The sequence below is a fragment of the Micromys minutus genome, assembly GCF_963924665.1.
Source record: "Micromys minutus genome assembly, chromosome: 32".
NCBI lineage: Eukaryota > Metazoa > Chordata > Mammalia > Rodentia > Muridae > Micromys > Micromys minutus.
Window position 1 is genome coordinate 22,554,420 of NC_137967.1, and position 15,449 is coordinate 22,569,868.

The 15,449-nt window shown below is 34.3% G+C and overlaps 1 pseudogene across 1 annotated transcript; it reads right to left on the reverse strand.

The window, feature by feature from the left end:
- Positions 1 to 1,751: 1,751 nt before the first annotated feature.
- LOC308413663 (vomeronasal type-2 receptor 116-like) lies at positions 1,752 to 14,371 on the reverse strand (annotated as a pseudogene). The gene is made up of 6 exons: positions 14,203 to 14,371; positions 12,016 to 12,320; positions 10,905 to 11,716; positions 9,297 to 9,523; positions 4,683 to 4,810; positions 1,752 to 2,639 (listed from the first exon to the last, which is right to left on the reverse strand). The product of its transcript is annotated as a vomeronasal type-2 receptor 116-like (transcript).
- Between the last annotated feature and the right edge of the window lie 1,078 nt (positions 14,372 to 15,449).

Here is a 15,449-nt window from a genome sequence, read left to right on the forward strand (position 1 = left end):
ATGGTTGGTATTTTAGTACATGGGAGCTGTGGAGGATTTAGTTGGTCTGCAATGTTGTTCTTCCCATTAGTCCAAAAACCCATTCAGCTCCTTCATCCCTCCCCCCCACGCCAGCACTCTCACCAGGGTCACAGTGCTCAGTCATGCAAGCATACTCGGCTGCATGACTCTGGCAGAGCCCCTGAGGAGACACCCCATATTTTTCCTGCCATCAAGCACCTCCCAGCATCAGCAATAGTGCTTGGTCTGGTGGTAAACATGGGGTATATCTCCAGGTGAGACCTTAACGATCTCCTTTCCAATCCCTACTCTTCTGCTTTATACTATACCTCCTCCTGTGAGTATTTTGTTCTCCCATCTAAGAAGGATGGAGGCTTCCACATTTTGGCCTTCCTTCTTTTTAAGCTTCATAAGGTCTGTTAATTGTTTCTTGGGTATTCAGTGCTTTTAGGGCTAGTACCTATACCATACTGGTGTGGTAATACCACATGCATACCATGTGTGTTCTTTTGTGACTGGGTTACCTCACTAAGGATGATAGTCTCTAGGTCCATTCATTTGCCTAGGAATTTCATAAACTTATGATTTCTAATAGCTGAGTAGTACTCCATTGTTTAATGTACCAAAATTTCTGTATCCATTCATCTGCTGAAGGACATCTGGGTTCTTTCCAGCTTCTGGCTATTTTAAATAAGGCTGCTATGAACATTGTGGTGCATGTGTCCTTATTATATGTAGCAGTATCGTTGGGGAATATGTCCAGGAGAGAAATAGCTAGGTATTCAGGTAGTTCTATGTCCAATTTTCTGAGGAACTGTCAGACTGATTACCAGAGTGGTTGTACCTAACAACCCCACCAGCAGTGGAGGAGTGTTCCTCTTACTTCATATCCTCAACAGCCTCTGCTGTAATCTGAGGTTTTGATCTTACACCAGTTGATTTCTGGACCTACCCATGCTCTCAGCACTGAACTCCCAGTGTCTGCATACCTCGGGATACTCTGTTGTATCAAAGCTTATCTTTGTCACAGAGTTTTATAAGTTCCATATATTGAGAAGTTTGGTTCAACAAACTAAGCTGTCTTTGTCAATTTCTTAACTTTGTGTTTCATGGTACACTTAAAGTTGAAGGTTCTCAGGTGAAATGTATGAAGATAAACCTTGCCACCTCTACTCATATCTCAGCTTTTTTTTTGTAAGTACCTGTAATTCTCACATCTTATTAGAACAATGAAAAGCAGAATGACAGCATAACATCTTAACCATGTTCTTCTATATTTTAAAAAATTATATAAATATAAGTTGATTATGAGAAAAAATAAGTTCAGGTAAATCTGGAGCCCAGAAAAGGCCATCTGATCTTTTGTAGCTATTGGTACAAGAGGTTGTTAGTAGTAGTTTCTGGGTGTAGGTATTGAATAAGTTCCTCTAGAAGTAAAGGACAGTATTTTAATTGCTCAGACATCAATTCATATTCTGAAATATTCTATCAATGTATTGATAAAAATATTTCTCTCTTTTATGTTCCTAGAAGAATTAATGTAAATCTTAGAATGGACCAAGGCCTCGAAAAGAGAAAGAATGTTCTAGAACATTATAGAAGATTATGGAAGACAATGTAGACCTCAGTAGGTACATCATTAGAAGAAACAGTGAGAGTCATTCCAAAAATAGTCACAATAATGTAATATAATATTTGGTGATTGTGAACCAACTATATATGTGTCAGATTTAAATGTGAATATGGTAAGATTATTTCTCTCTGATAATTTGAAGAGTATTTTTGTCTGGTCTAAACAGTATAGTGAAACATTTGGGAACAAAGATGCAGCCCAACATTCTTGCACTGGAAGTCAATATGGAGTAGATCTCCACAGCCATCATGAACTTGCCTTTTGTGCTATGGTAAACAGGGATAAAAGTGAACCAGACACTGCAGAATACCATCATGCTGAATGTCATAGACTTGGCTTCATTGAAGGTGCCAGGAAGGTTTCTGGAAAAGAAAGCCAGAATGAAGCTAACAAAGGCTAGGCAGGCAGGTATACCAGGACAAATTAAAAGGCAGTGACTGAATTCTTGTTGCAAACAATGATGATGTAGCCATGCTTATATTATACATCGATATCAACAGAAGGAGGAGAAACTCCCATCCAGATTGCACATAAAATAATTTGAATGAGAGTACAGACGGGAATGATATAATTTGATTCCCGTGAAAGAGGAAAGTACTTCACCATTCTTTGAGATGCTGAAACTTTGAATTCCAAAATGACAGTAACTGTTTTGGCCAACACAGTAGAAATAGACACAGTGAATACAACTCCAAATGTGATTTGCTGTAGGATGCAGGTGGCTGTGTTTGGATGGCCAATGAAGAGCAAGGAACAGAGGAAACTAAAGATCAGAGATATGAGCAAGATGTAGGTGAGAGTGCGCTTGCTGGCCTTAACAATGGGAGTACTGTGGTGTTTTACAAAGATGCCAAGAACCACAGCTGTGAGTGAAGAGAAGCACAAGGCCATTAAAGAAAGTGCCATTCCCACGGGTTCTTCATAAGTGAGAAAAATAAGAGCTTTGAGAATCCACTGATTTTATTCTGTATTGGAATATTGGTCCTCTGGACACACAAATCCACATCTAATGCAGAAAAGAAAGTATTATTAGTGGAGCATTAGCAATTTTACTGTCAGGATATTTCATATTTTGTTAAAGATTACACACACACACACTCACACTGTAGCTGTGTTCCAGCACACCAGAAGAGGGCATCAGATCATATAACAGATGTTTGTGAGCCACCATATGGTTGCTGGGATTTGAATTCAGGACCTTTGGAAGAGCAGTCAGTGCTCTTCACGATTGAGACATCTCTCCAGAATATTTCATTTAAGTATATAGAAGGTGTGTTACAAGTGAATTAGGTTGTTGCGAACACAATGAAGGTCATTGCTACATAAAATAATTGATTCTATTACTAAATGCTTATTATTGTTATGAGGAATAAAAACAACAAATATTTTTTGTTTATTTTACTACATGGTTGTGATAATTTATCATGGGTATATATATATGTATATATATATATACATGTATGTTTACATGTAATAAGAAATATTATGAACATGAGAGTAATTGGGTAATATGGGTGGAGTATGAGGCTGAGAATGAGAACTGAAGTTTATATGAAACTAATAGCAATGTAACTGAAAATATAAAAAAACATATCAAGTTTTGTCCTATTTTGACTGTAATGAAACCATATTCTTGAGCCTTTCTCATAAAAGTAGTAACCCTATCACTGAAGGTAAAACTCTCTGTAATTCCCACTATCTCATGTGTCAGAAATCTGGTTGCTATTGTAATGAATTATTGTAAAATTGCAATAAGGGACAATATACTTCTTAGAAGTCTTCTTTGAAGTCTTTTATATGGAACAATGCTTTTCTTGAGAGCTGGTATCATTTAATTCGTTTGAGGGAACAGGAATTTAACTTGGTTGTGAGGAGACTGTGTTTCTCTTAGATAGTACTTGAATTTGGTTTTCAGCACCAATATAGGTGTACCCAAACAGCCAAGTTGAGTTACATATGTGTGTGTTTTATATAGAACTGCATAAATATCAGAAAATAATGAATAGGAGTTTGTTTCACCCTATTATGGGTTCTGGGGATAAACTAAAACCGTCATAATTAGTGGGAAGGGATGTAACTGCTAAGCCATTATACTAGCCATAAAAGCTTTTATGCACTTCCATTCAATTATATAGGAAAACACATCAAAGAAAGGGATAAATGCGTGTCTGCCAACTGTAATTAGTAAAACCTGACTAAATAGTATTTTAATAATATGGGCTATACAAGTTCAAATACCATTTTTAAATTGAGGCTAATTCACTGAAGGACTAAACCATGTTTTTTGTGTTCTGTTGTGGAAAATATTAAGTAGGTGCTAAGTATACAAGTATTGAATAGAGTACTCCTAATTTTTACACATCATGCATTAACATTTAAATTCAATTTTCTTCATTTAAAATATCTTTGAACAGTTTTGTTAAATAAGACTTCTCTAATAAAGACAAGTTTCTGTCAATTTTTCTTAAATAAAAGGATATATTTTTCAAAACATCTCTTTATTATACAAAATCTCCTTTCTAATGCATAACAGTTTCTGATAATTTTACAAACTATTAATTACCCACTTCATTAGTCTTTAAAAGGGCTAGGGTCTGGTTCCCACCTTATTATTTCTTCCATGTCCTTCTGTACTTTATATGTGTGCGTAAACTTATGTAAATTATGTACCTCAAGACAATATTAATAAGGATTCCTAAACTACATAATTTTTAGAAAAGATTGATCACTAGAAAATATATTCTCTGGGACACAACAATCCTTGTGTTTTCTTATCAAGACTGTTTGAGACCATAACCTCTACTATGTTTTCAATGAGTCAATGCTATATGACAAGTTCTACTTTTTTCTTTTTTAAATTTTGTTTTATTTTTACACTTCAGATTTTAATGTCCTCCAACTCCACCCTTCAACTATTCCACATTCCATACCTCCTCCCCACACCCCTGTCTCCATGAGGCTGGACTTACCATGTAATTTTTAATGAGGATATCTTCAATTATTGTATTCTTATAATGACAAACTTAAAATAATTCCCTGCAGGAAATACTCACTTGTCTCATTGGAAATTTCATTCTCTAGGCATGGACTACAATCCAAACAGCAAGCTGGCATTGAATTCTTCCTGAATTTTCTAAATCCAGGACCAAAGTCAGTACTGCACACAGAGGTCAGCATCTAAAGAAAAATAGATAGATTGTGCTATCAGGAGTCTTAGTTACTCTTTCAAAAATTATATTATATTAGCATGTGATATTAAAAAAAACTTATTTTATATATACCAACAATGAACCAAATTTTACTTAATGCAATTTATGATGGCAAACATCAATATATGAAAAAAATTGGAAATGTTTAACTATTTTTATCACCTTGAAATTAGGGAAGAAGAGGAGTTAATTTCCTGGGTGAAAAATAGTGTAGGAATTGAAAACTGGTTGTTCTATTTAATTCTTGTCCATTAGCACAAAGTATAGTAAAAAGTCACAGGGAATCCTAATAGGGAAATTATCTCCATCACTTGAGCCTGTCATCATATATGTGGTGTCTATTTTAAATTGATAATTGATGGAGAAGTGCACAAATATTGGAAGGTAGTGGTGCATTAAAAATCATGCACTTTAAGTCAGTAAACAAAGTTCCTTAAGTGACTAAATTTCAGGTGAATATTCCATATCAATGGTTTGTCTTTTCTTTAGTGTAACATGTGAGCCAAGCTTACCTTTTTTTCTCAACTTGTTCATAGTTTGTGCTTACATAAAAGCAACTAAATAGCTAATTATGTGTAGAGGACATAAAAATCACGGAAAATAAGTCATCAAATATGAGATAACCAAAGGAACCTCAATGTTTGTTGGAATAGCAAACCTTAATGAAATAAGCACAAACAGAAAACAGCTGCATGTGACAACCACTGTTGCATTTGTGGTGCGGAGGTGCCAAGGTTCTGCATAGCAAAGTGGAAGGTAAAGTATTTTTTGAAGTGAAAAGGCTTTATAAAAACTGGAAATATGGTGAAAATTTAGGTTTCTGAAAACTAATTAAAGTATTTTTTAAATTAAGAAAATCTTGGTATTAAATGAATCTGGTGATGGGTGTCTTTATGCTGCATTGGAATTTTGTTGATTTCTGCATTCTGAATTCACATCCTTTGTTTCATCTTATGTTTGATGTTTACATCACATAGTCTATTATTCACATGTTCATGTCATGGTCTTTAGAATTATGATTGGGCATAATGTTTTGTTTTTGGTCTTTGTTTTTGTTGAAACAATGTCTCGTTGTGTAATATTGGTAAATATCACCTTTCTAAAAGACCCTTCTTTTCTGTATTTCTTATTTAATTTTATACATAGTAAGATTGTAAAGACATGAGGAACAGCCTGGAATATGATCATTCCAGTTTCCATCTGTGTCCTAGACTGGACCCTGTGTCAAGTTCTCCATATGCAAATCCCACTGGGAGAGAGAGCTGCTCTCCCAGAAATGCTGACATATCTGAGAGCACAGGAAAGACAACCAACATTCCTCAGAGGGACCCTCACAGATCCCTCAGGTCACATTAACCAAGGAGCAGCGTAGGACTGGATTTTTCCAGTTTCCACCTGTGCCCTGGATCTGATCCTATGCCACAACTCTCAGTAGCCAACCTCTGATTGTAGAGAGATGGTCTTCCAGGAGTGATGATTTACAGGAAGGTCACACCACTGACAGAGACAGCAAGACCAGCCAACATCAGAGATAACCAGATGGAGAGAGTGCAAGAATTTAATCAACAAAAACCAAGGGCACTTAGATTTATCCGAACCCAGTACTCACACTAAAGCAAGCCTTGGATACCACAACACACCAGAAAAGGAAGATTCTGTTTTAAAACTGCATCTCATAATGGTGCTAGAAGACTATAAAAAGGACATTAGTAACTTCCTCAAAGAAATACAGGAGAACACAGGTAAACAGGTAGAAACCCCTAAAGAGAAAATACAAAAAAATTCTTATTAAAGAATTACTGAAAAACACAAAGAGGTGAATGAACTGAACAAAACCATCCAGGATCTAAAAATGGAAATAGAAACAATAAAAAAATAACAGAGAGACAACCCTGGAGATAGTAAACCAAGGAAGGCAGTCAGGAGTCACAGATGCAAGCCACAGAAGCAAGCATCACCAACAGAATACAAGAAATAAAGGAGAGAATCTCAAGGACAAAAGATACCATAGAAAAAATTGACACAACAGTTCAAGAAAATGTAAAACGTAAAAGCCCCTATCCCAAAACATGGGAAATTCAAAGCACTTGAAGATAATAGGTATAGAGGAGAGCAAATATTTACTTAAATGGCCAGTGAATATCTCCAACAAAAGTACCAAAGAAACCTTACCTAACCTAAAGAAAGTGATGCCCATAAACATACAGTAAGCCTTCAGAACTCCAAAAAGTATGGACCAGTAAACAATTCCTCCCACCATATAATAGTCAATACACCAAATGCACAAAACAAAGAAAGAATATTAAAAGCAGTAAGGGAAAAGGGTCAAGTACCATATAAAGTCAACCTGATCAGAATTACACCAGATTTTTCAACAGAGACTATGAGAGCTAGAAGATCTTGAGGTCTTACAGATCCTAAGTGAATACAAATGCCAGCCCAGGCTCCTATATGCAGAAAGCTCCCAATTAATGTAGATGGAGACACCAAGATATCCCATGACAAAACAAAATTTACACAACATATTTCCACAAACCCAGCCTTACAAATGATGATAGATGGAAAACTTCCACACAAGAAACAAAATTACACCTTAGAAAAAGGTTGAAAGTAATCTTTCAAGTAACCCATTAGAAGACAGCCACAAAAACATAATTTCACATCTAACAACAAAAATAACAGGAAACAGCAATCATTGTTCTTTAATATTTCTCAATGTCAATGAACTCGATTTCCCAATAAAAAGATATAGACCAACCAACTGGATATGTAAAAAGGACCCAGCATTAGGTTGCATAGAGGAAATGCACCTCAGTGACAAAGACAGACACTACTTCAGAGTAAAAGGCAGGAAAAAATAGTTAAAGCAAATATTTCCAAGAAACAAGGTGGAGTAGCCATTCTAATATATAATAAAATCAGTTACCAACAAAATATTATCAAAAGAGATAAAATGTCAAAGAAAAATTCACCTCGATGAACTCTCATTTCTGAATATCTAGGCTCTACATGCAAGGGCACCTACATCCATAATGAAACTTTACTAACGATCAAAGCACACATTCCACCACATACAATAACAGTGGAAGACTTCAACCAGAATCAAGACAGAGGCACACAGTGAAACTAACAGAAGCTATGAACCAAATTAATTTAACAGATATCCGTAAAACATGTTATTCTAAAACAAAACAATATACTATCTCAGCAACTCGTGGTTCTGTACTTACTGGTTTTCTGTCAACTTGACACAAGTTGGAATTTCCAATAAAAAAAAGAACACTGGTTTCACTTTGTAAATCAATAGTTTGTCAGTGAATGTATTTGTAAGTCTCAAGTAAGACCTGGTTCAAAAACACAAGAGATTTCAGTGTTATCCTCTAAATAAATATGTAACTACACTTTTCAGCTTTTATGATTTTCCCCTATTAATCTCATACTCCATTGCATTGAGTAAAAAATCAAGCCTAAAGACATTTATATAACGTTGTTTTGGGGTAGTTTAAATATGATATATTAATACCAAGCACATCAGAATACATAATAATATACCTATCATGCATAAGAGATATTTCATTTTAAAATTATATTGAAGGTACCTGTTTTACCATTTCCTACCCATATTGAGAAGGAACCTATACACTTCCTTGTTTGTTTGAATACTTTATACAAGAATTAATAGGGTTGAAAATTTCGGTCAGTCAAAATGATCTTTTGCAAGGTAGGAATCTGGTCTGCACACATATCTCAGCTTTTAAGAAATATTACTACCAGTAGAGATGACAGAAATGTGATCTTAGAATCCACTGCGTGGCATGGAGCACTTGCAAATGCTTTGAGATTTGAATAATTATCTGGCCATAAATAAATAACATACATTCACATGTTGCACATATATACATCCAGAAGAAAAACACACCCATACCCATAATAAAGAAACAATAAAAATAACATATAGTTCATAAAGTATCTAAAATTTCATAAAATGTTAATATATGGTTAACTAGAAGTGTTGTAAATTTAGGTAAAAAGGCATTACAATCACATAATAAAAATTAGTTATTTAATTATGTTAAATTTACAATGAGTAGAAGTCTTTAAGCATCTTTTGAAGAGTTTCAACATAAGACTGGAAAACACTCTGTAGTACTGAGAAGACTTATAGGATATTGCTCACTTTACTGCAAATAATATCAAACTGTATTCTTAAACCATTTTATGTTAGAGTTAAAGGCAAGATACAGGTTTTGATACAATTCAAATACATTTTATGAATGTTAGAAATACTCAGGGAGTTACAAAAATTAAATAAAGAAACATGAATGAGGAAGGTAGAAATTGTTCCTTTGCATGGCAGTCATCACAGTTTACCAGTCTCGGGGAAGATTGGATGCACACTCTTGATGTGATTTACTGCTGTGTACATCAAATTAGTACAGGTAGAGAAAACTCACCTGTGTACTTCCTGTTGCCCACTCTATCATATCTTCAGATAAATGTAGCTGTTGACCATTTGGAAATATGGACTAAACGTTTCTATTTTAAATTTAAGTCCATGGCCCTGTGGGAAATTCCAAATGTAGAAAATGTCATACTCTTCCTGCAGTTTGTCTCTTTGATTCATATTCACTCTGTCCCCAACAGGATTAGTGAAGTGGGTCTTTTTCAGAGAAGAAGACATCTGAAAGATAGACAGTATACTATGGAGTATTCTTCACTGTAGTAAGAAAATGTATTCTTATTTTATTTTAAGGGCTATTTTATTTACAGAAAACTCTCAGTAAAAGTAATGGGATGAACAAAATTATACATTTTCTGTTATATTACATCTCTAATAGAAGATTACCAAAAATATGCATATAGACAGCAGACATATATTCGCAATATAAAATATACAGGCCCAAGAAACAGAGAGACTTGCACCCATATATATATATATATATACATATATATATATATATATATATATACATAGCAGAAGCACACACTTATTTACACAAACAAACATATACATGCTTATACTCAAAATAGAAATTACAAATACATATGAAGGCATAATTTGCATCAAAAAGTCAAACAAACTCAAAAACACACAAAACAATTACCCAGACACCCCCCCCACACACACCACATGCAAACACATGCACAGAGAAACATGCATAGGTAGACATACATATGTAATGACACCCAATGAAATTGACATTGGCACACAGAAAATTTGATGCTCTCATATAAAAACACATAGTCAAAGCAAAGCAGAAATACATTAATGAATGAACATATATAAAAAACAGGCACATGTAGTCACATGCATTAATAAATGTACACAGTAATATACACTTAGACAAAATCAGCCATACAGAAAGTAATTAAGAACATAGACAAATTAATAATAACTGACATAGACAATATATAGATAGAAACACAAAAGTGTGTGTGTGTGTGTGTGTGCATGACTGTGTGTGTGATCTATTGCTATCTCGATCTCTTTATCATCTATATCTAGATGTACACATAGATATAGATATAAAAACTGATAGAGACACAGAAATATACAGATATACAGTGAGAAATACACATTCAAACAACTGAGCACATAGGAATGCAGTAAACTGAATTCATCACTGTGTCCTTTATAAAGCGACTCTCAGAGCATCAAGTAATGTCCCTAACCTAGAATGGGAACAACATAAGTTGGGATCTCTAGTTAAAACCATTTCCACCAGTAATTACAACATATTTGACAATTAATGAACAAAGAATTCATGTTGAGTGAATTCATAAGGAAATATTGAATGTGCTTTCAATATTAGAACATGTGTGATGATATACAGGTAATCTGTAAGAAAATTACAGTGCTACATTGACAAATTTTGCCTTCTATTTTATTCCCTTTATATTAGAATTTAATACAAGCATACAGATTTATATGTACAGCAGGAAAAGTGTTCATAAATGATTCTATTTTGGAAAATACTTTTTTAGTACCCTTGGTTTGGGTATCTAGGAGACTCTTAAAGGCATTGATAAAATGAAACATTATATAATGTAGGAAGCACTACCTTTTTGCAGTCATAAATTTGTTTTTTTCCAACATCAATAGGGAGATTATCAACCTTTTGTAAAGTCATTTGATGGAGTGCATGGGCAAAAGCATACACAGCATTGCATATGTTATAACTCCCTTTAATAAAGGCCATTTCAAAACTATGCACCATTAGCCATTCTAATAAGTGATTGAATGAGCAGTTCTTATGTGGTTTACATTTAGATAATGAGACATTATAGTTAAAGTACAGCCATTCCAGCTTTACCAGATATTTATCTGAGTATTTGGAATGGTTCAATGTCTTGATAAACGTTTTAAAACCAGAAATTTCAGCATGGTGTTGTCCAAAATCAAAAGTCCCACATAAATTAGCAAATGTTAAATCTTTATGACTAGTAATGACATCCCACCATGAAGTGGTGACCCATATTCTTTATATACCTAGAGATCCCCACATTCTAAAGCCCACAGCTAAAGAGTGTCTGTTTCACCATAAATGATAACAACATTTGTGGATGATGTTATGATTTGGTTGTAATACACTTCAGCTCTTGACATGTATAAATGCATATTGACTGGAATCATGTTGACAAAAGCAAAGCAGACTGTATTTCTTTCCATCTCTCTTCTCAATTAGGAGAGAAATTGGATACCTTGATCATTGTCTGAGATGGCCAACCCTACCCAGTTCCAACTGAAATGAGTTATGAAGGAGACCAGGGCAAGGGCAAGAGATGTATCCTCAGAGGACATCTGATATAGATTGGGAAATTTTTCATGATCACTCAGGACAGGATGAAAGGATCCATAAGTAAGATGAAGGAACTAGAACACAAGAAGCAGCGTGAGATACAATTCATTTCTAAAACTTATAAACACATTTTCTGCAGATTTCTAGAAATCCCAGCTTCCCACATCTCTCTTTCATAAAAGAACAGGCAGTAGCTTCATCAAGACATGGAATAGGACCCTTAAATTATATAGATTGGCTCAGGTCTAGTAAGGCTATGGGAGTACCAAGAGATCACCAATTTCATGAATTCCCACCATCCTCCAATTCAAACACACCCTCATACACCCACACATGAACACAAAAACACACAGACATACACACACCCACTTACCTGCTGAAATAAGAAATTGCTTAGAATTATATGAAGTGCCACAGTTGTTGCCAACTTTAGTCCTGTAAGTGCCATTCCCCATGTGATGTCTTTGATACAAATATAATTAGGGAGAATTACATAATTCTGTAAAGCCCAATGAGTGAGACTTTTGAATTGGTATTCTGAGTCACAAACAAATTCAGAGAATGCAAATACTAGAGACATACTTGGCAAAAGATTAGGGTTCATGTTGATTTCATTCATGGAAAAAGTCAAAGCCAGAGCGTACTTTTGGCTTTCAGTATGTGATCTGTAAAAGGTTACTGGGTTTGTAAGGAAAGGAATTTAGAGATATACTTTTGCAGTCAATACAAGGACAATCCTGCACCGGAGTGTATTTTCCCCACTTCCCAAAGACTGAAATGACCTGTGTAATATGGTTGAGATAATAAAGAACTAGAAGTTTATAAATCCTTTAAATGTTCATGAGAGTTCACAAATGAGATACACAGTTTTATATTCTCAGAGAGAGGGGTTTTCTTTCCTTGTTTTTGAATGTTTGCTAAGAAAGTAAATAAATAGTCAAATGCTTTGACCAAAAGGTAAAAATGTTCATATATTTATTTGAAATTAGTGAGAAACATATAAAACACATGGGATGTGTGAGCTTAATTTTTTTATTAATTTTTTAATTTTTTTAATGAAATTGACTGTATTGGCTAAGGCAGTGAAAAATGAGAGTTGAGATACAACAGTCTTCTGCCGCAACAATTTAACATGTAGTTACATTAATTTTCATTCAGGGCCAATATATTTATTATACCTCTACATAATCAATCTTACCTTAAATGCACTTTATTTCTAAAATCAAGTTTATGTTTTGGAAAAGACTAATTTTTATCTATTCCTGAATTATTTCACAACATTTGACTGATAAACATCAAATATGTTACTTTATTATTATTTTGTACTGAGAGTTAAATATTTGTATTCCAATTAGAAGCTGTATATCTGTGGTCTCTCTCTCTCTCTCTCTCTCTCTCTCTCTCTCTCTCTCTCTCTCTCTCTCTCTCCATATATATATATATATATATATATATATATATATATATAGTGCAAATACTAGCTTTTGCACCATAACCATTAAGAAACATATAGTATATAGTATTTAACTGATCAGAATGGCTTTGTCATATAAAATACTGTGTCTTAAAAAAGTTCCACAAAATCAAAATGCGGATAGTGCCCACACTGCAAAACATATTCAAATGTAGCCTGTAAATTTACTGAAAATATACATAAGTGCTATATATGAAACGTGCCATATTGAATAACAAAGAGGGAAAGAGGAAAGACACATATCTCCTAAATAATGGAAGAAATGAGTTAGCAGGTGACTTCTCTGTTCTTATTCTCTTGATTGACAACTATCTTATCCCACTGTTGTCACTCAGGACAGTGACAAGGGAAGTAACATGTCACCACTATTTATAATAATATCACTTTTCAAAGAATCCAAACATATTTTTATAATCAACACATTCCTTCTTCATTCTGCTCAGAGAGTGAAGAACCAAACACTGAAAGACCTAAAATCCAGTAAATTTGAATAGATCAAAACATCAAGTTTACAAAAGAATCTTACAGCGATTCTTGATGCAGCTTCACTAAATTAATGGAGACTAAATGGAGAAAACCTCTGCAAAAAAGGCTAGTCACCAACATTAGAGGCTTTTGCACATGCACTAGAAACCTACACTCTTATGAAAGGACCACAAGCCGATTATATGGCCCTTTGTCTAAACATACAAAGGATAGACTAATAGACAATTTATGGGAATTCTTTAGATAAGATACATTGGTAACTCCGGTATGAAAACTGTCAGGTAGAGGGATATATGTGGTAGATAAAGGTCGAGTTGTTTTATTGCTCAGTTTCTATTTCTGTAATTCAGAGGCTGATAGAAAAAAATATACCATGTGTCAATTTAAAAGATAATTAAACATTAAGGTCTTAATAGAAGTTAGAGGATTTTTTGTTTGTTTTTTGTTTTGTTTTGTTTTTTTTAGATTAAGATCATGGGACTAAAGAATCATATCAATGCTTTACTGCTCATCCTCAGTTGTATCAGGAAATATTCATAATGGCATTTACATGGAAAATCCAAAAAATCTTACTATATATTAAAAATATTACTGAAATACTTCTTCTCCACAGGATTTTGTACTGCTGAATAAAGAAACCACATCTTGTAAACAGGTCTTTATTCTTGTATTCACTATGTTTCATACTCCAAAAGCACCTGGAATAAACAAAGTCAGCCACCATACATGGGATGTTCAGGAAAAAGAAGAGTGGAATTAAGGTGAACATGTTTCTTCCTGCTCTGGGCCTGGGAAGTATAGATTATGCAGTGCACTGCCACACAGATAAGGAAATTATACAGGCTGCAATATATCCCCATGCACTGATAATACTGTGGCCAAGGGAGGTGCTCCATCTGCAGTCACACTTCCTTTCTACACCTGTTTCCTCATCCCTGGAGGACTCTTTGACACTCTCTCCTGAGGAGCTTCATTTGATATTCATCATGCATATGATAAACCTTATTAATTAATATAGGTTGCTGTTGCTTAGCTTGATAGATAATGTCACACATGTTTGTGGAAATTAAGGTCTCTGGACACATTCCATTTTGTGAAAATTTGGTCCAACTACTGACTCAAAATCTGTTTACTTGAAACCTTCAGTAGTATAAATGTATTTTGTTAGTTGATCTACAATGAGACACACATTAATGGTTCAAAAAGGACTCACAAAGTTTGATGTCATGGTTACACACTGGCCATTGTGTCACAATTTTCCTGGCAGGCATAAGCAGCCTTATGCTTAGAGCACTTGATATCCACTGAGAATTCAGGACCATGCTACAGACGTGACAGGTACAGAATATCTAAACAGAAACTGTGCTTCTGTTGTCTTGGAAATAAAACATGACAAAAAGAGAAATGTGCTGAATCCAGCTGAATCCAAAACTATCCTGGACATCATAGAACCAAAGTTTCCTCACAAATTGAATGTAAATTTAAAATATTTATCACAATTCAGAGAGAATGTTAGACTTGTCTTTCTCATTTCAAATTATTAACAAGAACCTAGAAAGAATATATGAGTTGTTAAAAATTATCTTATTTGATTTTTACACTCAAGATTTTATTCTCCTCCCAGTCCACACTCTTACTATTGCACGTCCCATTGGTTAGAGTCACACACAGGTATTTTATGTCATTTATGACTGTTTTGAAGGCTATTGTTTCTCAAATTTCTTTTTCATCCTGTTTATCTTTTGAGTAGAGGAAAGCTCCTGATCTGTTTAGTTAATTTTATATTCAGCCATTTTGCTGAAGTTGTTTATCAGCTCTAGGACTTCTCTGGTGGAATTTTTGAAATC